Source organism: Elaeis guineensis, chromosome 1 (assembly GCF_000442705.2).
Source record: "Elaeis guineensis isolate ETL-2024a chromosome 1, EG11, whole genome shotgun sequence".
Classification (NCBI taxonomy): Eukaryota; Viridiplantae; Streptophyta; class Magnoliopsida; order Arecales; family Arecaceae; genus Elaeis; species Elaeis guineensis.
In genome coordinates, this window is record NC_025993.2 from 23,808,638 (window position 1) to 23,836,523 (window position 27,886).

General features: G+C 33.3%; 1 pseudogene; it reads right to left on the bottom strand.

Annotated features, from left to right (window-relative positions):
* Positions 1-2,413: 2,413 nt before the first annotated feature.
* Positions 2,414-27,886, bottom strand: LOC114913651 (uncharacterized; annotated as a pseudogene).

Genomic DNA, 27,886 nt, shown 5'->3' on the forward strand with positions numbered 1-27,886 from the left:
CACTAACTTAAAAGAAATATAAATTTTAATTTTAAAGATAAAGGAGAAAAAAAAATAGAGGATAGACAAAATAGCCAAGTCTAATCAAATGGTTGGTCGATGCATCCCAACATCTAACCTTTTAAGACATGCAACTCTACTAGATTCTCCAAAATTGTGGTTCCTAGATCGGCACCTTATCTATTGGACTGTGGAATCCTAAACATTAAGTTACATGATGCAAATTAATCTACTGATGATCTCATCATCTAAGACAGTATATTATCATTGGGCCAAAGTCAGCTTATTACATCAATTCCCTCCTCCTTAGGAATTTTGATGACCAATAAAAAGCCCATATTGTGTTCGGGATACATTTAAAGGATCAGTTGGCCACTTGCATCTTTAACTGCCTAGTGATGTCGGTCGGCCAAGTGCACCTGAGGGTTTTATTTTTAATTCTTGTTTTCTCTTTACATTTACTTTGGGTTGGATGAATGCACTAGGCTCAAATAAGATTGTTGCTCTTATGATTAATTCGGCTCATGATGGTAAATACTATGTTGGAGAGAATCTTAGTGTGCTCCTTGGCAGCCAACATAAGCTTCTATGACTATGCAAGTCAATTTTTCTCATGCTATCACTAGAATTGAAATTGAATACTGATGATGAGCAGAGGCATGGAGCTACATTTTCTTCTTCTTCTTCAAATTCCCTTCAAGCTTTTACTCATTCATACTCTATCAGATGCCTTTGAGCTCAACAAATCAAAAATTCGAAGAAAGTCTACTCTTGTGGAAAGACTCTGGATTTTCTTGGTTGGCTGCCCCATTTAAACCAGTGAGATAATACCACCCATAGCCTCTTTCTCCCCCCCTCCATGGCCCCGTTCCTCTTACACCTTTCCTTCATTGCCTTCTCTATCTTGACATACCTCTCTCTATCCTCTACTCCCCCGCTTGGATTGAGCTCGCTCTCCTACTCTCTGACACTGTCTTTACTTTTCCATCTCCTACTTTCTTTCTCTTGCATATGGTAAACTTTCTTCTCTATTTGTTTCTCTCCAAAATTAATTTGATCTAGTCATTTCTCTTCTCCAACAACGTTTTTATGTTTAAGTCTAACTCTTGGCTCTTTTCTTCCTTAATTTGGAGAAGCAGCTAGGGGCTCTTTTATAAAAACAGAAGAGGAGGATGGAAGTCCTGAAGATTTGCTTATAGAATTATTAGCATTTTTATTTGAATTAATTATCCTATTACGTATGTTGCAATAGAATGCTATATGTTTAAAAAATCCATATTGATAGGTAAAGGTTAATGTTTTGTATATCTATTGTAAGCAACTTTTCATGCATAGTTGATCAAATTTTCTAACTAAACAAAATTAATTAAGATCTTATTGTATTTGATTAGGGGAAAATATAGAGGCTCATATTTCGGTACTAGAGTAATTTGTAACAGTTGCCTTCTTTCAAGGATGCCATCTAATGGTGCTCTTACAAATTTGAGCCCTGAATTTAATGCCTTATGATTCTAGCTAATTAAATAGTTGTTTGTATTACCAAGGACTGTGATGTGCAACGATATTTTCTTGGTGAAAGGATCTTTTTCAATTACTCTTCGGATGAAACAAGTACTTTCCTCATTATAACATTGTATAAAGGCATTTATATATTGTATTAGAAAATTAATGATTGAATATTCATCATGACTCTTATTGAAACCATCATCTTTACTTGCTTAGTTTCAAATATATAGTTTGTAAATGAAAGAGAAATTGATTTTGAAATTCAATTTAATTGGTTATTTCTTAGAAATTCCAAGACTAAGAAATAAATATTATGCTTGATTTATCTTACATAAAGTAATGAGTTTTAAATATTGATTAAGCATATAATTTTTTTAGCTGTACATGTTAGTCTAATTTATCAAGATGGAAATATATCAAGAAAACCTTTTTGATTGGTTTATCATCATAGAAATATGTTTGAAAGCTTATGAGTATTTGGAAATATAATAATATATGTATGGCTAAAAATTGATTTTGGTGTTGGTGTGGAAAAAATATTGGATCTTACTTTCTACTTTGACAACAATTCAGACCCCATTGGCAGAGGTGGTCGCTAGTGAAGCATGTGTTCAGCAACAAGTTTCTTTGGGATATCTATTCTATGGCTAAATATGATTTTGTCTCACATCATTGGGCTAGATTTGGTTCCAATCCTAATCATGGGCCTCATCATGGCCTTACATAGTCACAAGGACTAAGAGAGGAATTATATTTTTTGATTTTTATAAAATTGCTTTCTTGCTTTGAATTTTTATATTAAAAAACTATCTTTTGCATTTCAATTTGAAAGGAATAGTGTGTGACCAATGGGCAATGAGTTGATTTTTGATTGGGCTGCAAAAAATAAAAACTATATCAAGCTTGATTGCATCAAAGATTTCAAATTACTGGATTGAACAGAAGTTTGCTTTGCTTTATTACAAAGTGCCAAAAGAAAGGGCTTCTGAAATGCATAAGATATTGTTTATCTCACTTGCGATTCCGCTGCACGCAAGTCTGCTTGTGTGCTGCCATTAAGATCCTTACAGTCAAGGAATGCACAAAATCATCCAAAATACTATGAATGTGCTGCCCGATGTGATGACACAACAAAAAAGCAATACAACCCCAAAAGCCAGTCACGAATGAAGCTGCAAATATTGCAAAGAAGATGATATCATCCTCCACATTGCTATTATCTTGGTTTTCTTCTACTTCAACTGTTGGATTTGAGTCAGAAGTGCAGGTTTGATCCAATGGCGGCCCATGTAATCCAATATTACCCTCGTAGCTTCTCACATCAAATGTGGCAAATTGGCCTTTGAAATCCGGTGTACATCCGGATAAGTTATTATAAGCAACTAAGAAGACCTCCAAGAAATGTAGTTGAGCCAATTGCCAGGGTATCACACCACTCAACTGATTGTGTGATATATCCAAGCTCTCAATCTGATTGAGTTTTGAGAAAGTTTCAGGAATTGGACCTGTTAGCTGATTGTGTGATAGATTCAATTGTACAAGCTCATGCAGATTTCCAATTTCTGGCGGGATGTTTCCTGTCAACTTGTTTGCTGACAAATCCATTGCGGACATATGAAGCAAATGATCTGTTGCGTAGGCATATAAGTTGCCCTTTGTGACGAGGTCTACCAATATTATCGCATATAAGACAACCACCACATCCATATCGACTGGCAATGGACTAGGACCCACAAGTAACCACCAATGTCAACGATATCTAAATATGCTAAATTAGGTTCCGAAATGCATTTTGCCAAAGCAAGAGGGTATTGATCCTGAAAGATTGTTTTGCGAAAGGTCCAGAACATGTAAAGACTGCAGCTTGCATAACTCAATTGGTATTGGGCCTTCAAGTGAATTTCCACTGAGAACAAGAATATCCAAAGACATATGATCTCCTATCTGTCTTGGCAGTTTACCTGAAAGCTGGTTGTTGCTGACATCCAATGCTGCAAGGGATGAATTATTGAAATAACCACTTGGAATTGTGCCTGTTAAAAAATTCCCAGCAAAATTGAGAAGCACTAGTTCGGATGATTGGAAGCAACGAGGTAATGACCCGGAGAGCATATTACTTGATAAGTCTAACCCCGAAGAACTGTGAGATTACATAAATGATGTGGTATTTGACCATGAAAATGATTTTCTGCGAGATTAAGGGTCATCAGATCAGAAACATTTCCTATACTCTCTGGAATTATGCCCGATAATTGGTTATTGTGGACATCCAATACAGATAATTGCTGTTGTTGTGACAGAAAGCTCCACAATATGTTCCAGTAAAATTGTTTCCATCCAGAAAAATAGCGGAAAGAAAAGTATGACTATGATTTGTACCAAGCAGATTCCCATGCAAGTTGTTGTTGGAAAGCTTCAGAAGCGACAATTCAGTGCAATCGAGCATAAGGCTATTTGGTACTTCACCGGATAAATTATTATTGGACAAATCCAATAATTGCAAATTACTCATGTTACCCAATGATGAAGGGATATTTCCAGTTAGATGATTCGAGGATAAATTCAGGGCCGTCATATTTGGAAATACCGTGCCGATGTCTGTCGGAATCGATCCATCGAGGAAATTCATAGAGAGATCAACTATGGACATGACTGCATTCGGATGATTCGGGAACTGAAATGCACCCGTTATTGAGGTATTTCTCAAGTTGACATATGTTAGTCTGGTAAGATTTTTGAACAACCAGCTGGGAAATTTTCCTTTCAAGTTATTGTGAGAAAGATCAAGACCTTCTAACTTGTATTGGGAAGCAAGAAAAGTTGGTTTTGCAAGGGAGTTCCCATCAAGGTTACAATGTGATAAGATGAGGAACCGTAGCTGAAAGGACGGAACAAACTTTCCACCATCCAGATGTATAAATAATTCCTCATTGTTTGACAAGTCGATAATTTCCAGCTTTGAAAGATTAGCAAAGGAGGAAAATGAGAAATGCCCATCAAATAGGTTGGAAGAAAGATCCAACTCACGTAGGTTCTGCAGTCGATTAAGCGCTGCAAAAAAAAAAGGAAGAAAATAAAAAATAAAATTTTTTGCTCCATAATATGAATAAGGTTAGAAAACTTGTGACCCACTACTTGCCAGCTCATAATTTTTTGGACTTCCGTCACTCAACTTGGTAACTTAGGTCGATCCTGGATGCTAAATAAATACCATAAAAGAAATACAAAAATAGAATAAAATCAAAAAAAGGTGAAACCTACCCAGTATTCAAGGAAAGTAAAATTTAAAAATTATGATGAAACATTATCCATTTAAATTTTATAAGCTTCATTCGTTGGTTCTAGATAACCGACTAAATATAGAACACATGATGTGAGCTTACTGGAGTATTTGATAGAATTAATGTTTAAAATTACAAGAAAATGACACAAGCAAAATGCATGCTTAAATGCTTGATATGATGAAGCCAACATAGAAATATCATTTTATTAAAATTGGGGAACATAAGTTTGGTGAGTTTTCTAATTTGGTCGAGTTAACTAACTCAGGATAGACACAGGCCAAACCTGATTTAGTCATAATCCTGCTCTAAAGCTTTGCAATTGATATGAATTTTCACCAACTAGAATGAAAAAAAATGATTCAGCTTGGCCAAAAACCTTTCAATATGGGGTACTTTGTGAGCTCAACGAACAAATATGTGAAATTTATAGTTAAAGGAATCAACATTATACCTTGTGAAGGCATTGAACTTGTTAAATTGTTTTGATCCAAATCTAAGGAATTAAGCGAAGATAAATTTTCAAAAGCTATGGGTATCCCTCTTGTGAGCTGATTTTGTCCAAGATCAACCACTCTAAGCTTCTACATTTCTAGAAGGCCTGAAGTATATAGCCATGGATATAAACAAAGAAGATGATATAAAGCATTACACTCAATGTATTAATGATCTCATGATAGAGAAATAATTGCAAATTAATGACCCTATAAGTAATTACCTTCCATATTAAGTGCGCCATTTAGCTAATTTTGTTTTAAGATTCAGGACACTAAGTGAACACAGATTTTGAGAGATAATGGAATCATTCCAATGAGACTGTTATAGGTAAGATCAAGGATTTCCAACTTTCTAAATCTTGATATATTTATCAATTATAAAGTTCCCCAATAAAATGAATCTAAATAAAAAATATTTACAACAAGAGGATGGAACATGTGTATATATTAAAAAAATTGAAGAAACAACTTGGATAAGGTAGAGGTTGACATAAACCAAGAAGACAATATATAACCCATTACACTTAATATATTAATAGTCTCATGATAGAGAAATAATTGCATAGGAGTCTTTAAGTTATTACCTTGCAAATCAAGTGTGCTATTTAGCATGTTGCTCGATAGATATAAGGCACTGAGTGAAGATAGATTTTTGAAAGATGGTGGAATTATTCTAGTGAGGTTGTTATCGCTGAGATACAGGACTTTCAACTTTCTGAATCTTGATATATCTGTCAAATACAAAGTTTCTAAGAATCTAATTTTAAATAAAAAATATTTACAACAAGAGAATGGAACATATGTATGGACTAAAAAAATTGAAGAAACAAGTTGGATGAGGGAGAGACTGATATAAACCAAGAAGACAATATATAACCCGTTATACTTAATATGTTAATATTTTCATAATAGAGAAATAATTGCATAGGAGCGTTTAAATTATTACCTTGCATGTCAAGTGTGCCATTTAACATGTTGCCCGATAGATATAAGGCACTGAGTGAAGATAAATTTTTGAGGTATAATGGAATAGTTCCACTGAGGCTGTTATAGCTAAGATCAAGGATTTCCAACTTTTTGAAACCTGATATATCTGTCAAACATAAATTTTTAAGAAAATAAATCTAAATAAAAAAATATTTACAACAAGAGAACGGAACATATGTATAGACCAAAAAAAATGAAGAAACAAGTTGGATAAGGGAGAGGCTGACATAAACTAAGAAGATAATATATAATCCATTATACTTAATATGTTAATATTTTCATAATAGAGAAATAATTGCATAGGAGCGTTTAAATTATTACCTTGCATGTCAAGTGTGCCATTTAACATGTTGCCCGATAGATATAAGACACTGAGTGAAGATAAATTTTTGAGGTATAATGGAATAGTTCCACTGAGGCTGTTAGAGCTAAGATCAAGGATTTTCAGCTTTTTGAAGCCTGATATATCTGTCAAACATAAATTTTTCAAGAAAATAAATCTAAATAAAAAAGATTTACAATAAGAGAATGAAACATATGTATAGACTAAAAAAATTGAAGAAACAAGTTGGATAAGGAAAAGGCTAACATAAACTATAACCTATTATACTTAATATGTTAATATTTTCATAATAGAGAAATAATTGCATAGGAGCGTTTAAATTATTACTTTGCATGTCAAGTGTGCCATTTAACATGTTGCTCGATAGATATAAGGCACTGAGCGAAGATAAAATTTTGAGGTATAATGGAATAGTTCCACTGAGGCTGTTTGAGCTAAGATCAAGGATTTTCAGCTTTTTGAAACATGATATATCTGTCAAACATAAATTTTCTAAGAAAATAAATCTAAATAAAAAAATATTTACAACAAGAGAACGGAACATATGTATAGACCAAAAAAATTGAAGAAACAAGTTGGATAAGGAAGAGGCTGACATAAATTAAGAAGATAATATATAATCCATTATACTTAATGTGTTAATGGTCTCATAACAGAGAAACAATTGCATAAGAGCCTTTAAATTATTACCTTGCATGTCAAGTGTGCCATTTAACATGTTGCCCGATAGATATAAGGCACTGAGTGAAGATAAATTTTGGAGGTATAATGGAATAGTTCCACTGAGGCTGTTATCGCTAAGATCAAGGATTTCCAACTTTTTGAAACCTGATATATCTGTCAAACATAAATTTTCTAAGAAAATAAATCTAAATAAAAAAATATTTACAACAAGAGAACGGAACATATATATAGACCAAAAAAATTGAAGAAACAAGTTGGATAAGGGAGAGGCTGACATAAACTAAGAAGATAATATATAATCCATTATACTTAATGTGTTAATGGTCTCATAACAGAGAAACAATTGCATAAGAGCTTTTAAATTATTACCTTGTATGTCAAGTGTGCCATTTAACATGTTGCCCCTTAGATATAGGGCACTGAGTGAAGATAGATTCTTGAGATATAATGGAATAGTTCCAATAAGGCTTTTATAGTCTAGATCAAGTATTTCCAACTTATTGAAGCCTGATATATCAGTCAAATATCAAGTTTCTTAGAAAAATAAATCTAAATAAAAAGTATTTATAACAAGAGGATGAAAAATATGAATAGACTGAAAAATTAGAGAAACAAGCTGGATGAGGGAGAGGTTGACACAAACCAAGAAAATAATATATAACCCATTATACTTAATATGCTAATGTCTCATAACAAAAAATAATTGCACAGGAGACTTTAAGTTATTACCTTGCATATGAAGTGTGCCATTTAGCATGTTGTCCCCTAAATATAAGGTACTGAGTGAAGATAGATTTTTAAATGATATTGGAATAGTTCCAGTGAGCATGTTATCACTGAGATCAAGGATTTCCAATATTTTGAATCCTGATATATCTGTGAAATACAAAGTTTCTAAAAAAAGTGAATCTAAATCAAAAATATTTATAGAAAGATGATGGAAAATATGAATAGATTGAAAAAATTAAAGAAGCATGTTGGATGAGGGTAGGCTAACATAAAGTTAGAAGGCAATATTAAAGTCATCATACTCAATGTGTTAATGGTATTATAATAGTGAAATATTCAGGATTCTAAATTGTTGGTTGCCGAAAAAATCAATTGACTTGCTTTGAGTACACGTACAAAACTTCCGCTCAAGCTGGCATGTGTATAGCTATGGAAGGATCTATATAGACATGTATATAGTGCCACATCAATTGTGCACTATAGAGATTTTAATTAGATACTATTAGAGGATCAAAAAATTTAAATAATATTTTTTAATTAATTTTTTTTGAGTAAGATCCTAAATTATTGCAAATGGTATGAAAGTGGAAGCAACCTGTAGCTCATTTGGGCTGACTATATGCTAATCATAATGCTTATAATAGAATTTACAATATTTATTGGATTTGAATAGATTTGAATCCATAATATTACGAACTCAATATTCTCGAATCTCAATAATACAAACTTGTGTTCCAATGAGCCTGTTATAACGGAGATCAAAGATTTTTCAACTTTTTGAATCCTGGTATGTCTGTCAAATACAAAGTTTTCAAAAAAAAAGTGAATCTAAATGAAAAATATCTACAATAAAAATAGAATTGCAAAAACAAGCTTGATGAGAAAGTGGCTGACATAAAGCAATAAGACAATATAAACCATTATACTCAATATGTTAATGATCTCATAATAAAGAAATAATTACAAACAAGCCTTTAAGTTATTACCTTGCACATTAAAATAAGATGATAGTAAATATGTATACACTTAAAAAAATTGGAGAAATAAGTTGGATGAGACAGATGTTGACTTAAACCAAGAAGACAATATATAACTCATCATACTCAATGTGCTAATGATGTCGTAAAAAAGAAATAATTATAAACGAGCTTTTAAGTTATTACCTTGGACATCAAATGTGCCACTTAGATAGTTTCCTTGTAAATAGAGGGCACTAAGTAAAGATTAATTTTTAAAGATAACGGAATATTTCTAGTGAGCCTGTTATATCTAAGATCAAGGATTTCTAACTTTTTGAATCTTGATATATTTGTCAAATACAAAGATCCCAAAAGAAGAGAATTAAAATAAAAAATAGTTATGACAAGAGGCTAGAATAGAATGAATTGCAAAAACAAGTTGGATGAGGAGAGAGTAACATAAACCAATAAGACAACATAAACCACTATATTCAATGTTTTAATAGTCTTGTAATACAAAAATAGTTGTAGATGACTCAGATAAGTTATTACCTTCCCTATTAAGTGTGCCGTTCAGCTTGTTGGATCCTAGATTGAGGATATTGAGTGAAGATAGATTTTTGAGAGTTAATGGAAAAGTTCCAATGAGCCTGTTATAGCTGAGATCAAGGATTTTCAATTTTCTCAATCTTAATATGCCTATCAAATACAAAGTTTCCAAAGAAAGAGAATTAAAACCAAAAATATTTATGATAAGCTGCTATAAAATATGAATAGAGTGAAATTATAGAAACAAGTTTGATGAGGAAGAGGCTAACATAAAGTAATAAGATAATATAAACCATCATACTCGATGCATTAATAGTTTCGTGTTAGGGAAATAGATGCAAGTGACTTTGTAAGTTACAACCTTCCCCATGAAGTGTGCCATTCAGCATGTGGAATCTTAAATTTAAGACATTAAGTGAAGATAAATTTAGAGATAATGGAATAGCTCCAGTATGTTATTGCTAAGATCAATAATTTCCAATTTTCTCAATCTCGATATATCTGTCAAATAAAAGTTTCCAAAGAAAAAGAATCTATATCAAAAGCACTATTTGCAACAAAAGGATAGATAATATGAATAGAATAAATTAAAGAAATAAGTTGGATGAGAGAAAAGCTAGCTGACTCATCTGCGATCACGATCCTATAATTTGATTGTCAGATAAGTTAAGTAGTCGGAGCTCATGAAAGGAAGAAAAAATACTAAAATTCAATTGCCATTGCTTAAGTTGATCATATTCTACAAGGCTCGAAAGCATAAGCTTCGATTCTTGTTTTGTATTGTTGCTACAAGTCACTCTCTTCCAGAGGCAGCAGTCTCTCCCTCTTTCCCATGTGGGTGGTGAAGTGTAGTTGTTGTGAAGGAGAGAAGATCCTTTCTTCCTATATGGAAATAGAGCTTTCTCCGCTCGTAAAGAGAGCAAAGGAACTACCTATTGGCCGACATGACATCTCTTGGGAGAAGTCAAGCAACCCTAGTGCAGCGAGAGGCTTGCTAATTGCTAACTCAACAGTAGAGTATACTCAACCTTAAGTGTGTTTATGCTTTTGTACAACACATTTTGCTGAAGCAAATAACTCATCAAGATTGCTAGAAGTTTATAAAACAATGATAAACTCTAATAGAGCTTCATATTCCTCCAAAGGACATCCCAAGCTAGAGCTGCTTTGCATAGGACTACAATCAATGAAGTCCATAACAAAATTGCTAGCCTTGAGTAGATGATAAAATAGTAGCAATTCTTCATAATAGGGTGAATATTATAAGGTAATTATCTGATGCGTATTTGCTTCTCATCTCATCCTTGCACCTATCATATAAAGGCATGGGGGTTTGAAAATTTGAGTCTATGGCCAAGTAACATATTGCTAGGTTGACTGCATGGCTTCCAATAATATCATATTCAATCCCTTAATGCTAAGATTTTGTTTTGGGAAAGGTGATTGGGAGTGGACCCCAACCAAAGAATAATTATTAGAATTGAAAGTGAGTGAAGTGTAATTCACCAAATGGAAGAAACTAGTAAAAAATAAAAAAATAAAAAATTCAAAGACAAGCAAGCAGCTCACAAAAGGTAAAAGAAAGCAAAAGGAATACATGAGGAACAATTTCTTGTAAGATCTAAAATCCACTCATGAAGAACTTAAGAAGATTTAGTGGTAGAAACTTTTTCAATCGAATCTAATTATTGCATGGCCTAACCTTGGTTGCATTGCTCTCCAACCTGCCTGACCTAACAAATCTCAACATTGATTAACACTTGATTTTTATGAAATATTAGTCCAGCTTGGGTCACATTATAGATATGATGATCAATGAAGATCATATTTGCATCTTTCACATTTTGATCCAACCCAACCCCAATTAACAAGTGACCTGAAATTGATGGCTCTTTGATTTGACCCGTCCAACATTAACCATCCTGACTCACATGGGCATGAGTGTGCATAAGCTTAATATCGGTTGCCATAACCTATGATACTATCATATCAGAATGTCATGTATAAATTGTGGCAATCAATCTAATCACTTTAAAACATCTAGCAAGTGATTTGAGCTTGAGCTCAGTGGTTCCACCCTCTTGTTTGGAAGTGAGGGGTCAAAATAATTTGGACTTGTGTAGTATTATTTTTTAGGACATTATTTTAGAAATTTTTAAGTAAAAAATCCTAAAATTCTAGGTACCTTCTCTTCTCCAATAGTAAGACTTCTTTCCCCTATCTCAAAAATAGACAAAAGAAAAAAAAATATATATATTCTAGTAAGCAATTATGCATGGCCAGTATTAACCCCAAAAGCAACACATTATATATTAGAAAAGGACCCTCACCTTAACAGTTATTGACTAGTGTAAGATCGCCATAATGGTTATTTACCTCAAATAGTAACATTTCATATTTTTAATATTTAAATAATAATTATAGTCATTATAACAATGTTATAGTGAAATACAATAAGAAACTAACAAAATTATCTTTCCCTTCACTTTTTAGTATTTGGAGGGTCCATTATACCGTGAAGATAACAGCCATCCCTATTTTTAAAAGTAATTTTCATGCTGCATTGAGGACCAACTCAAGGTAGTTCCTCTGGACCATAAACCAAAAATGCTATCTAATTACTAGTCTTCTATGCTAAGTTAGTGAAGATACTAATGTGACCCTAAAGTAAATTGTCACATCACCCAACTATAGTATTGTTAGTTAGACATTTTATTTATTAATTATCTTCTTTTTTTTAAATCCATAGGTAAAGAGAAACTTAGGTGACCACAATTGGATTCTAAGAAGGAATACTTAATCATGATTTATGGCTTTGAGACAAACTCTAGAGGCTCTAGGTTAGCTGAAAGTAATGACCATTTGAATCTAATATTTCATTTGATATTCATGAATTGTTTCATCATTGAATTCTACCTCTATCTCTCTCTTTTTTTTTCTTTAATACTATTTTAGGTTTGAAATCTCTTAAACCCTAAGAAAAAGCCATATAGAAAAAATTATCACGAGATTGTTTGGATAGCCACCATGTAAGCATTCATCTATGATCATACACTGGCATAAATTTGACCTTTATCTAGAATGATGGAAGTTTTTCTACGATAAGTATGGTGGTTGTGATTGAATAAACATGGTCGCATGGCAACAATTCACATGCAACTCCCCTTGGAATTTTATTGAGCCAAAGTGGTCACCACCGTGCAGCTTCTTCTTGGCCCTGTGTGGTGTTGTGACGTCTTTCAAGAAATTATGGTTGAGACTTTTCAATGATGCAGCCAAAGTTCATGCTAAGTTGTTTTTTACTCTCTTCGCATGCTTTGAATTTGACCTCTTCAAACTTTTAAAAGGGTTTTCAGCCAAAGAATAAGGTGCCTTTGACATGGTCTCAGTCCTTTGGTTTTTCAGGATTCCAAAACTGACTGATGACCGACTTGGAGTCACCAATGACTTCGATAGTAATATTATATTTAGTTGTTGGGTCAGTTAAAGCCCAAGATGGACATTTTGTACTTAGCCAAATTGTTGGTTGCCGGAAAAACCAATTGACTTGCTTTGAGTACAGGTACAAAACTTCCACTCAAGCTGACATGTGTATAGCTATGGAAGGATCTATACAGACATGTATATAGTGCCATATCAATTGTGCACTATATAGATTTTAATTAAGTACCAATAAAAGGTCAAAAAATTTAAATAATATTTTCTAACTAAGTTTTTTTAAATAAGATCCTAAGTTATTGTAATGGTATGAAAGTGGAAGCAACCTACAGCTCATGTAAATTAGGGGATACTACAGTACATACACATTTGGGCTGACTATATGCTAATCATAATGCTTATAATGAAATTTATAATACTTACTGGATTTGAATAGATTTGAATCTATAATATTACGATCTCAATATTCTCGAATCTCAATAATACAAACTTGTGTTCCAATGAGCCTGTTATAACGGAGATCAAAGATTTTTCAACTTTTTGAATCCTAGTATATCTGTCAAATACAAAGTTTCTAAAAAAAATGAATCTAAATAAAAAATATCTACAATAAAATAATGGAACATATGGGTAGATTGAAAAAATTAATGAAACAAGTTGGATGAGGGAGAAGCTTACATAAACCAAGAAGACAATATATATACTCAATGTGTTAATGGTCTCTAATAGAAAAAGAATTAAATAAGAGCCTTTAAATTATTATCTTGTACACCAAGTATGCCATTTAGCATGTTGTCCCCTAGATATAAGGCATCAAGTGAAAATTGATTTCTAAACGACAATAGAGTAGTTCTAGTTATAAGCCTGTTATACCTGAGATAAAGGATTTTTAACTTTTTGAATCCTGTTATGTCTGTCAAATACATAGTTCCCAAAGAAAATGAATCCAAATCAAAACTATTTATAGCAAGAGGATTGAAAATATGAATAGACTGAAAAATTAGAGAAGCACATTGGATAAAGAAGAGGCTAACGTAGATCAAGAAGGCAATATATAACCTACCATACTCAATGTATTAATGGTTTTGTAATAGAGAAATAATTGCATAAGAGTCTTTAAGTTATTACCTTTCACATCAAGTGTGCCATTTAGATGGTTGCCTTGCAGATATAGAACCTTGAGTGAAGATTGATTTTTAAAAGATGATGGAATAGTTCCAGTGAGCTGGTTATAGCTGAGATCAAGGATTTCCAACTTTTTGAATCCCGATATATCTGTTAAATACAAAGTTTCCAAAGAAAGTGAGTCTAAATAAAAAATATTTATACCAAGAGGATAGAAAATATGAAAAGACTAAAAAAACTAGAGAAGCAAATTAGATGAGGGAGAGGCTAATTTAAACTAAGAAAATATGCAAACCATTATATTCTGTGTGTTAATGGTCTCATGATAGAGAAATAGTTGTAGATGACTTGCAAGTTATTACCTTCTATACCAAGTGTGCCATTTAGCATGTTGTCTCGTAGATATAGAGCATGGAGGGAAGATAGGTTCTTGAGATATAATGGAATGTTTTCATTGAGCCAATTATTATTGAGATCAAAGATTTCCAACTTTCTCAATTCTAGAAATCAAGGAAAGCTCATTGAGGCACTTTGCTTCGGGACTGTCCAAGTAAATTCTGATAGAGGCTGTAGATAATAGCCCAAAATGAACCGGCCCTGGCCCACTTCACTAGCCTAACATTAGATGCCTTTGACATGGTCTTGATCCTTTGATAAATCTTCGTCTTTTAGACTCTATGTTGCATGTAATTAACATGTTTGCAGCTTCCATGAATAAATCTCGAAAGAGTTTTCTTGTGTGCCGGTGAAACATACATTTGTTGTTAATTAGAGAAGCAAAAATACTTGGTCCATTGTAAGCCTTGCAATAAGGTTTATTTGAGTCTTAGCTGATTCCCAGCTTTCTCATCTCAATGTAGAAATTAAGACATGGCTCTTGGATGGATGGTCGCTAAGGAATTCTATCAGACCTAACAAATCTCAACATTGATTCACACCTGATATTTATGAAATATTAGTTCAGCTTGGGTCAAATTATAGACATGATGATCAATGAAGATCATTTGTGCATCTTCCATGTTTTGACCCAACCCCACCCCAAATTAACAAATGACCTGAAATTGATGGCTCTTTGATTGACCCATCCAACATTAACCAACCTAACAAACATGGACGAGTGTGCGTGAACTTAATATCGGTTGCCATAACCAACCTATGACACTATCATATCAGGATGTCATGCATGAATTGTGGCAATCAATCTAATCATGAATTTAGGTGACCAAAATTGGATTCTAAGAAGGAATACATAATCATGATTTATGGCTCTGAGACAAACTCTAGAGGCTCTAGGTTAGCTGAAAGCAATGACCATTTGGATCTAATGTTTCATTTGAGATTCATAAATTATTTCATCATTGAATTCTACCTCTATCTCTCTCTCTCTCTTTTTTCTTTCATACTATTTTAGGTTTGAAATCTCTTAAACCCTAAGAAAAAACCATATAGAAAAAATTATCACGAGATTGTTTGGATGGCCACCATGAAAGCATTCATCTGTGATCATACACCGGTATAAATTTGGCCTTTATCTAGAATGAAGTTTTTCCACGATAAGTATGGTGGCTGTGATTGAATAAACATGGTCGCATGGCAACAATTCACATGCAACCAGAAGCTTCCCGTTGGAATTTTATTGAGCCAAAGTGGTCACCACCGTGCAGCTTCTTCTTGGCCCTGTGTGGGGTTATGACATCTTTCAAGAAATTATGGCCGAGACTTTTCAAAGACGTAGCCAAAGTTCATGCTAACTTGTTTTTAACTCTTCGCGCATCCTTTGACTTTGACCTCTTCAAACTTTTAATAAGGTTTTTAGCCAAAGAATAAGGTGCCTTTGAGATGTTCTCGGTCCTTTGGTTTTTCAGGATTCCAAAACTGACTGATGACCAACTTGGAGTCACCAATGACTTTGATAGTAATGTTATATTTAGTTGTTGGGTCAGTTAAAGCCCATGATGGACATTTTGTACTTAGCCAAATTGTTGGTTGCTGGAAAAACCAATTGTCTTGCTTTGAGTACACATACAAAACTTCCACTCAAGCTGATGTTTATAGCCATGGAAGGATCTATACATACATGTATATAGTCCCATATCAATTATGCACTATAAAGATTTTAATTAGATACCTATAGAGGGCCAAGAAATTCAAATAATACCGCCTAACTAATTTTTTTGAGTAAGATCCTAAATTATTGCAAATGGTATTAAAATGGAAGTAACCTATAGCTCATGTAAATTAGGGAGCACTGTAGTACAAACACATTTGGGTTGACTATATGCTAATCATAGTGCTTGTAATTGAATTTATAATACTTATTGGATTTGAATATATTTAAATCCATAATATACGAACTCAATATTTGAATCTCAATAATATAAACTTGTGTTCTCAATTACATAGCAGTGGATATATATATATATATATATATATATATATATATATATATATATATATATATATATATATATATATATATATATATATATATATATATATATGGACCCAAAAAATTAATAAGAATTTACATAAAAATAAAATATTTAAATACTTGTAAAATTCTCTTCCTATAGCCTAAATAAAAATAAAATGATTCATTTTCTAAATAAAATAATTTTTTTTTAATTTCTATATCTGTGCCTAACAAAGTGCTCTCTCACAAGACAGTCCTCCGTCAATGGCTTTCATAGCATCAGAATGGGCCCACATCAAAATCATTATTAACCAATATCATAAGGTCATCAGGATGGTTATTTACCTCAAATAGTAACATTTCATATTTTTAATATTTAAATAATAGCTATAGTCTTTATAATAATGTTATAATGAAAAATAATGAAAATATAATAACATTACTTTTCCCTTCACTTTTTATTAAACACAAAATATTATTTCTAGAGCATACAATAACATTTAGAGAAAATCTTAATATTAGAAATTTAACTTTAAAAATTAATATTTTATTTATGGAAGGTACAAGTAAATAGTAATGAGCATTATTTATATAAATAGATGATTATAAATATAAATCACATATGCACTATAATGGTAGTTATTTTTCTACATATTGTTATGTATATTACATTAAGTGTTCTAATAAGACTTTTATCTTGAATCCATGAGACCGGGCAATACAATGGACGGTCAGCTCGACAAGTCTTCAGGAGAACATATGGATCCAGTTGTATTCTAATAGTACTACATAAAGCAGTTGGGTAAAGTATTCACTTGCCAAATTACGGTCCACATGAGAGATAATAACCATGGCTCAAAATTACCGTGTTATAACTGTTAACTAGTCATTCTAACAAATTTTTTAATATCCCCCACCCCCACAGTTTTGTTAAATATATAATAATAGAGAAAATAATTATTACAACATGATATTTAGTTTTATAAGGGTTCATTATACCATGAAACTAACAACCATCCCAGCTTTTTCTGACATTTCTGATGCTGCTTGAAGACCGACTCAAGGTAGTACCTCTAGATCTTAAGCCAAAAAAGCTATCTAATTACTAGCCTTCCATGCTAAGTCGTGGAATTTTAAATAATCTGACCCTAAAATAAATAGTCACATAAGTCAATCATGATAGCTTGAGGAGTTAAACAAATTCTATTTATTAATTATGTTCTTCTTTTTTGTCCAAAGGTAGAGTAAAAAATTAAGTGACCAAATTGACTTCTAAGAAGGAATACCTGATTATGATTAATGGCTCTCAGACAGCTTGCAGAGGCCCCAGGCTAGTAGAAAGGGATACCTGCTCTTCTTTTTTTTTTTTAAATTTTTTTAGGACTATGTTAGGTTAGAAACCTCTTGAACTCTTTCAAAGATCACCTAGCAAAAGTCATCACGAGAGTGCTTGGAAGGTCACCCGATAGGCCTTCATCTGTGATCGAACCTGATCATAAATTTGACATTTATATGTGATGTCGCAAGGCTTTGAAGGATAGATGGCGAGGTCAGTTCTGGATCGAGTTGAAGTACTCTTAAGTAAAATTTGAGGAAGTCCATTGAAAATTCTGCAAAAGAAGTCTTAGATCCGGTGGGGTATCTTCTGGATTAGAACCCTCTGATGAATAAATTAGCTGGAGCCTTGAGAATCAGCAGTAGAGATGACAAAACTAGAAGGCAAGAGAGGAGATCCTGAATGAGTAAAGTAAGGACTCTTGTTTTCTTTAGTGGAAGAGCTAAAAGAAATTCATCAGAGTCTCAACACCGTCAATTTTGACATATTTTGTGGAGGATACCCTGCTCCTCTTTACATAGAAGGGACTTTCATAGGTGGTTAGGCTATTAGAAGAATTTGTTAAGTCATTAATTTGTTATAACAGAATGGCTAGCAATATAGAGATCATGGGTTGCTTTATCCATGTGGAGATTAACTGTAGTATGATTGAAAGACAACTGCTATTGAGTTGGTCGACAGCTATAAGGTAACCATCTATATGTTAGAGTCATATTGGTCACGTCGGCTTTGGTATGATATCCCATATGATAGATCGATAAACAATCGAGCTGATCATGTTTCATCAGGAGCTAACTCTGATATGTTTAGATCGCCATAGAGTTGAGCTGAAGGTTAATGTAGATCAGTAAATAGCCGACCTGACTTGGAAGTATAATTTAGATAATTTTGATGTCATCACGTGGCTTGATGATAAGGTCGGTTTGTATGCACCAACAACCTGGAATCGTGCAAGGACATGCATTGATGGCTATGATTGAACAGACAATGGTTTCTTCACCCCCAAAAAAAAAAAAAACAAAATATGGATTTCCTACCAAAAGCATAAAAAAAAAAAAAAGCAAACAAGTGTCACGTGGCAATGATTCACATGCAAAAAGATACGTTGCCAAAGTGGCCACCACCAACATATACTCGAATTTGACCTCTTCAAACTCATTTTTTTATCAAGCGTTCAGCAAAAACACAACACGCCTTTGACATGGTCTCTCTCGTAATAGAAATAGGACATGATTGGGTACTACTCCCGTTTAATAATTAAAATAGTGCATAGAATTATAGAGAAGACGATGAGTTTATAGGATTGTTACGGAGTACAAAAAGCAAAATCAATAATCAGCTACTGTCGGGAGGCGCCAAGGATTCAAAAGGTTCTAATACTCAGCTTCATTCTTCAAAGAACAAATATGGTCCCAACTCTGGAATGACTGAAGAATCTTCTTCATGATAGAGTAAATCGATCCTTTCTTGCTCAAAAATAGATGGATAGTTCTTTCCCCTCCAATTCTCTCAACACACCGTTCCAATAAACTGGTCCCAGCCCAACTTGATGGTGGTCCGCAGAACGGTCATGGAATGTTGATGGTCTCCCTCTTAAATGCAATTGCAACTTGATGGTGGTCCCAAACTCTTAGCAAAGGGACATCTAAAGAATAGATGGTTGACCGACTTCAAATTCGAGCTTGTTACTTTTTGCTAACCGTAAGAAATCTTTCATCTTTGGTGCCTTTCAAAGGATTTGTAAGTATGGAATTTTCATCTTTTCCAGGGTTGTTGCCTTCCAAAGGATTTTTGAGTATGCACATCTTAGGCTGCTTAAGTTAGGGAACTTATAATAAGAGTTTATAGTGAACAAACTATTTTGAAAAGGCTTCCAAACTGGCAAGTTCATGATGCAAGATGGTCTAACTGGAGCAATAAATCCAACTAACTCATCCCAAGTCTAGTCTAAGGCCCTCGCATATTAGCGTACCAATTCAAATTCCTTCAACTCAAATAAGAATAGATCAATGGCCAGATTTGGCTTCAAGGCTCGAGTATAGAGCTCCTCAAAATGAGAGCAAAGAGGAATCTCATCAATCTAAACATCTTCCTATAACCGATTGGACTCTCTATTTCCAACCTTGAACACCACCCAATTCTAAAATATAAAATTTTTCAAGCAAACATCTTTCTAGATAGGAGATAAACCCAAAGTCCTTTTCCTTATGCTCATGCCCAACTTCCTCCATGAGTAATAGGCCCATCTAATCTAAGAACACCAAGGCTTGGGCGATGCATGAAGAAATTGCAGGCCCATTTAGCAAAAGTGACTGGTTCATTTGAGATAAATTCTTTACACCTAAGCAACTTTGCTTCTTTGTCTTACAAACAATATCTCAATTTACTAGGCAATGAAATCCACAAATACAATCGGTACCCTTCAATAGAAATGCTCCTCCTTCTATCAATTCTATTAATGAACTATTTCAGCAATTTATAAATAGACATGTAGTAAAATGGAAGCGTTGTCAGCACAAAGTTGATTAATACTAATCTCTTTCCCCATGAAAGAAACTTCCTTTTTCAAGATGCTAGCCTTGAGTTCATCTTTTCAGTTAAAGCTAGGCAACATTACTTAGGCAGCTTCTTATGATGTAGTGGTAGGCCCAAGTATAAAAAAGATAAAGCACCTTACTTACAATTCATTCAAGATGCAAACCGAGATGAGTTACTCTCATTCATATTCAAACAAAGAATAGAGCTTTTGTAAAAAGTGATTGTTAACCCTAACATATCTTCAAAAGCTAACAGAATTAACTTAGCCACCAACATATTATCTTTTTTATCTACACAAAATAAAAAAGTATCATACGTAATTGCAGGCTCAAGATACCACCTAATTCTTTCTGATCCCCAATACCCTCAAACAAACCAAGAGTACATGCTTGCTTGAGTAGTTGAGAGAGGACATCCATTGCTAAGATGAAAAGTGATGGAGATAAGGTGGTTGTCCAACGTTAAACCTTGCTTACATTTCATCCATCTTTGGGGGCACCATTCAAAAGAAGAACAATAGAAGCCAAAGACAATAAACTACGGAACCATCGAATCCATCTACTTAAAAAGCTCCTTGATCTAAGAATCTCAACGAAGAAATCCCAATTTAACCTATCAAATGATTTTTCACAGCCTATTTTACGAAGGATACCTTTCTCGCCTGATCTCTTACAATAAGTTAGCATTCCATGGGCACTAAGCATTCTATGATGCTTTGACCTCTCATAATGGCCGATTGAGAGTCTTCAAGTAGAGTTGGGGGAAATTTGGTAAGCTTTCTAGAAAGAATCTTTATGATAATCTAGTAAAGGTTATTCAATAGACTGGTAGACCAAAGGTCCTTGGCCAAAAGCATACACTCCTTCTTAGGAATTAGAGAACTATAGGCGAAATTAAGCCATTCCAAGTCAAGAACACCTTACAAAAGTTTTCAATAAGTACCATATCAAGTCATCGCTAATGATGTTCCAAAATTTTGAAAGAAGGAGAAGGTAAACCCATTGAGACCGAGTGCTCTACTACCATCAAAAGAGAATACTGTCTCTTTGATCTCATCAAAGGTGAAAACCTGCTTGTCATCCGATAAGTTGATAGAAGGCTTACAAAATCAGATCCTAGTTGATGGAAATCTTGGGCAAAAATTATCGGCTGAAGAGATGTTTGAAGAAAGATTGAAGCTTTATTGTAATTTTCTCCGTGATTATTGAATTTTTACCTCCCTCCATCAAAGTAGCCATATGATTCCTCCTTTTTGGACCAAAAGTAACTTTGTGAAAAAAAGCCGTATTTCTATCTCCTTCCTTGAGCCAAGTGACTTTGCTTTTTGTTTCTAGTATAGTTCCTCCTTTTTGTACAACTCCTTTAAAGACTTTCCCAAAATTCTTCAAGTGAAAAATTTCAATAATAAAAGGTCTATTTTCTCCCCTCTCTTATCCAAAATTTTTATATCTTGCAAAATCTTCTTCTTCAACTCTCTATTCACAATTCTCTTATTGAAGATCCAAGATTCAATAACAGCATGAGCATTCTTCTGATTCTTCTCCCATGCCTCTATATAGTTTCAACTACCCCTAATTGATTCGATCAGGGAGAATGAAGATTTTTCTCAACTTGCTCAACTTGAATCCTACAAAGAAAACTAGAAGAAAAAAATAGAATTTCAAAAGTAGAGCTTGAACCTCTTTTATTTCTTTCATTCATTCTCCACACCATATTCATTGACCTACATAGCCCCTATTTCTATTTGCGAGATCCATCTTTGCACACTTTAGGTCAGATTCCTCTTTCAAGGTTCCTGAAGGATGTTCATCCTTGAACAATTTGGGTTAGACTCCTTTAAGCTCAAATGTATCTAGGTCTCCAAAAAATATGAAGAATATATAAAATCATAAAAAAAATATTAAAAATCTATAGGAGATAGATCTCAATTTTTACTTCAACCTTTTTTTCTATCGCTCTATCTAATTCTTCATGTATTGAAAGATAACATCTGATAAAGTTTTTTTTTGAAAAAGAAAGTTTCTATTTGTAGATCTAAAGATTGATTTTGATGAATACAAAATATTTTAATATATATTTTGATATTAATGAATTGTTGAAGTTTATGTTAAGAAACTTTTCAGAGCCTAGAGTCACTCTAAGGAAGTCTTTTATGAATGCTAAAATAAGAAGCCAAAGAAAGTAAATTGAAGAAGCCACACCATGAAAAATTAAGTGAAAGAAATTAAGAGCTGACTCTAAGCTTCAAAAAGTTGACTCTGACAAGAAAATATCGAATGGCATAATCTGTAAGTCGACCCCTAATTTTGTCGAGTTGACTCTCTTAGGCAAACAGAGAGGTATATTTTCCAGTTAGACCTTGAGTCAATTCCTACATCTATCGAGCCAACTCATAGTCACCTCAAGTCGACCTTCATTTGATTTGAGTTGATTGGACTATGACTGACAGCTTCCATGGCTAGTATTGTAGAACTTTTCAAATTGTACAGAATGACTATAACGATTAGTTTTTGATCTTTAATAGCTAGAAATGGCTCTTTGGATATTTAATAAGTTTCAATGGCTACCAAACAAAGAGAAGAACTAAGAGAAAAAGTGTAAAAAAGGAAAAAATCTAAGAACATCAATTGAGCATTCACTGAAGAGTTACAAGCTTCCAATCACTAAAAATCTTGAAACATTCACGTGGTTTTCAGAGATATCATTCTTTTGCTCTTTTAGGAGCTTTTTATTGTATTTTATATTGTTCTTCTAATTTTCTATTGTAAATAAGTTTCAATTGGAATTGAAACTTGGGGATAGGCCTATCCAAGCCTTCAATTGAAGTGTGATTATTTTCTAAGCCTAGGAGTGCTTTCAAGGAGTGGTTTTGGTTAATTTTTACTAAGAAAATTAACTGAATTTTGATTGTGAGTTCAAAAAATAATCAAATTATAATCTAAGAAAAGATTATAGTGAAAATTTTAAGGATAGTTTAGGGAGTAGATGTAGATGCTGAGTTTGGCATCAAATCACTATAAAATCCATATGTTTGCTTATGCCTTGTCTCTTCTTTTCATTACTCATTGTTTACATTTTTCATACTTATGTTGTACTACATAGCCCTTGCTCAAATTAGTCTACTAAATTTAATTTTTGTGCATAGAAAATTTTAAATTTTAAATTTTTGTGACTAAATCATTTAGCTTTGCTTGGATATGGTTTCTAGCCTTGATCTTCTTTGCTAGATGGTAGGTCCTCCTCTCCAAACATGTGAGATAGCTTGGCTACAAGAGTTACTAATGCTTGTTTTGAAGGTGCTATCAATCGAGACATGATTTCGATGAATTGGGCTACCTTCTCTTTTAATTGTCCAAGGCATACCTTCATCTCATCACCCATGGAGGCAGATCTAGAAATTATGCTTGCCTTTGTCCATCAACATAGTTCAAACATGGATAGCCTTTCTCCTATCCGCTTGTATGGCATGTACATTTGAATCACAAATTAAGACTCGCATAGATGTAAAGAACTTAAGCTCTGATATCAAATTGTCCCTATAGATGTGGAGAAACTTGGCTCTGATATCAACTTGATTTGATCAGGGAGAAGAAAGAATTTTCTCAATCCACTCAACTTGGATCTCACCAAAAACAACTAGAAGAAGAAAAAAAATTGAAAGTAAGGCTTAAATCCCTTTTTTTTCTTTAGTTCCTTCTCCACTCCACATAAACTAAGGTACATAGGCCGTATATATAATAGTGAAGTCTATCCTTTCATAATTGGGGTCAAATTTTTTTTTTTTAATTTCTAGAAGGGCATCCATTGTTGAATAATTTGGATCGAATTCTTCTTTCTAGTTTGAATTTAACTAGCTCTCTAAAAGAATGTGACTAATATAAGGAGTCATAAAACAACTAAAATTTTATAAGAGATAGATCTCAATTTCTACATCAACTTTATCTTGTACTGCCCACTTAATTCTTTATGAATTAAAAGATAACATCCGGTCAAAATCTTTTCCAAAAAAAAGTTTTAATTTGACTAGTTTGTTTCAAAGCATAAATGATAAAATTTTGTCTAATTTAACCACCTAGGGTTTGGCAAAAAATTATAAATCTCAAAAAAATATCCAATTTCAAAAGATAAGATCATCTCAATCAAACATCGTATGATCTAGTTATGGTCTCCTAAAGTTTGGCAATTCGGCTTCCTAATATGGTGGATTTTGCACCTAAACCTTATCCAACCCTACTCGTAGTAGCTAAAGTGGTCTATATCAGATTTGATGATCCTCTTAGATATCCATTTTGGCCCAAGTAATCTACATCGAGTCTGATAATCTTTCTAGATACTCATGCAGTAAAGGTGGTCCATATCACATTTGGTGATCTTTTTGGATATCTATAATGACCAAAGTAACTACATTAAGTTTGGTAATCCTCTTGAATATCCATTATAGCCAAAGTAGTCCACATCAAGTCTGATGATCTATTCAGAGCATTGATACTCGTTCAAGCACCAACCACAATATCCTCTAATTTAGGTTCTTCCAACTACCATGATTCAAATATAAAGATTTTTAAACTTGAAAATTTTGCATTATATTTTAATGCAATTGCATATGATTTGAAGCTAGGCTAGTGAGTGCTTTTTGTGTCGATATATGAAAGATGTCTTTCCACTTAGAAGAGAGAAGAAAGCGATCTAAGTGCACCAAGGATGGATGTTCTCTTCTATTGCTCCTAGTAAATTCTCAGCCTTTAAGATCTAGATTCATTAAGTTCAGCTATGAGGAAAAGTCCATGAACATCAAGCTATCTTGTAAATATTGTAGATTTCCTCTTCTATCTTCTGCATCACTGGTGATGCTAAAATCTTGCCCCCCCTCCCCCCCCCCAACAACCATGGTCCTTTCATGGCTTGAGAGCCCATAGAAGAAAGCTTTACAAATCTCTCTTTCGCAAGGCTCATAGATAGAAGAACAATAAACATTCTTGTCCAAATAATGGCGACACAACTCCATAGACAGAGAGAAAGACATTTTGATGGTATTTTGAGGGAGAATTTTCATAAGTTCCATCCAATAAATAAGTCGATAGCCATCCTATTAGCATCCAAACAACCCATTCATCAATCTTTGAACCTCCCATGGATCTTAGAAAGTTGAAGGTAGGTGCAGCACATTTGCCTCTTGAATAAAGATAAGGTTGTAGGTTGCATCCACAATTAGATCTCTAATTGCTCTCCTCCTTTTAGTAATGAAAATTGAAAGAGAATAAGGAGAAACGGTATTTGTATTTCATATTTGTATTTGTATTTGTATTTGCATTAGTATTTCATATTTCTCAATGGTACATATGGGGCTATTTATAGCCATGGCTCTATATCTAATAGTAAAAAAATCATCTAATACATATCAAAATGATTTCTAGAATCATCTGAGAATCAAGCCTAATATGGTAATACAATATTACAATCAATCCTAATTTGATATGGCCTAACATGGTAATACAGTATTACAATCAATCCTAATATGATACAAAATGATTTCTAAAATCATCCAGAGAATCATAACTAACATTTCCTCTCAAAATCAAGATGGTAGTGTAAACGTCAACTTGAGTTTGGAAAGTAGATCATGAAAATGTATAGGTGGATGAGTTTTTGTAAAGATATCTACAAGCTAATCGATTGAAGAAATAGAACATAGGTGCAATATCCCATGAAGTAAATGCTGTCAAATAAAAGGGCAATCAATCTCAATATATTTAGTATATTCATGAAAAACATCATTATGAGTAATCTGAATTGCACTTTGGTTATCACAATATAATGGTGTGGCAGCAGGATGCGAAACACTTATATTCTCTAGTAACCACCTCAGCCAAAGAAGTTTTGATGTCGTATCAGCTAAGGCGTGATATTTTGTTTCAGTACTTGATCGAGCAACAATAGTTTGTTTTTTACTACACCAAGAAATAAGAGAATCTCTGAGTAAGAGACAATAGCCAATAGTTGGTCATCTATCTATGGGATCACCAGCCCAATCAGCATCGGAGTATGCATGAAGCTCCAAGGATGACTTAGATGATATATGCAGACCATAAAATAATATTCCTTTAACATATCTCAAAATGTGAAGGATAGCTGCAAAGTGTGTAGAGTGAGGTGCACCCATAAACTAATTCACTATATGAACAGCATACAAGTTATTTGGTCGAGTAATAGTGAGATATACTAGACTATGTTATAGTTGACATCAAGGATTTCTAATGTTTTGAATCCTGATATGTTTGTTAAATACAAAGATCCCAAAAGAAGAGAATTAAAATAAAAAATAGTTATGACAAGAGGCTAGAAAATATGAATAGAATGAATGGCAAAAACAAGTTGCATGAGGAGAGACTAGCATAAACCAATAAGACAATACGAACCATTATACTTAATGCATTAATAGTCTTGCAATATAAAAATAGTTGCAGATGACTCAGATAAGTTTTTACCTTCCCCATTAAGTTTGCTGTTCAGCTTGTTGAAGCTTAGATTGAGGACATTGAGTGAAGATAGATTTTTGAGAGATAATGGAAAAGTTCCAATAAGCCTATTATAGCTGAGATCAAGGACTTCCAATTTTCTCAATCCTGATATGTCTGTCAAATATAAAGTTTCCAATGAAAGAGAATTAAAATTAAAAATAGTTACGACAAGAGGCTAGAAAATATGAATAGAATGAAAGTGTAGAAACAAGTTTGATGAGTAAGAGGCTAACATAAAGCAATAAGATAATATAAACCATTATACTCAATGTGTTAATAGTCTTGTGCTAGGGAAACAGCTATAGATGACTTTATAAGTTACTACCTTCCCCATTAAGTGTGCCATTCAGCATGTTGAATCCTAGATTTAGGATATTAAGTGAAGACAAATTTTTAAGAGATAATGGAATAGTTCCAGTGAGTATGTTATAGCTGAGATCAATAGTTTCTAACATTCTCAGTCTCGATATATCTATCAAATAAAAAGTTACCAAAGAAAGAGAATCTATATCAAAAGCACTATTTGCAATAAAAGGATAGAAAATATGAATAGAATGAAATCAAAAAAACAAGTTGGATGAGAGAAAAGCTAGCTGATCCATCTGTGATAATGATCCTACAATTTGATTATCGAATAAGTTAAGTTGCCGGAGCTCGTGAAAGGAAGAAAAAATACTGAAATTCAATCACCATTGCTTAAGTTGATCATATTGTACAAGGCTCGAAAGCATAAACTTCGATACTTGTTTTGTATTGTCGCTACAGATCACTCTCTTCCAAAGACAGCAGACTCTCCCTCTTCCCCATGTGGGTAGTGAAATATAGTTGTTGTGAAGGAGAGAAGATCTAAGCTTTAATGGAGCTTCATACTCCTCCAAAGGACACCCTAAGCTAGAGCTGCAGTTGCATAGGACTACAATCAGCGAAGTCCATAACAAAATTGCTAGCCTTGAGTAGGTGACAAAGTGGTGGCAATTCTTCAT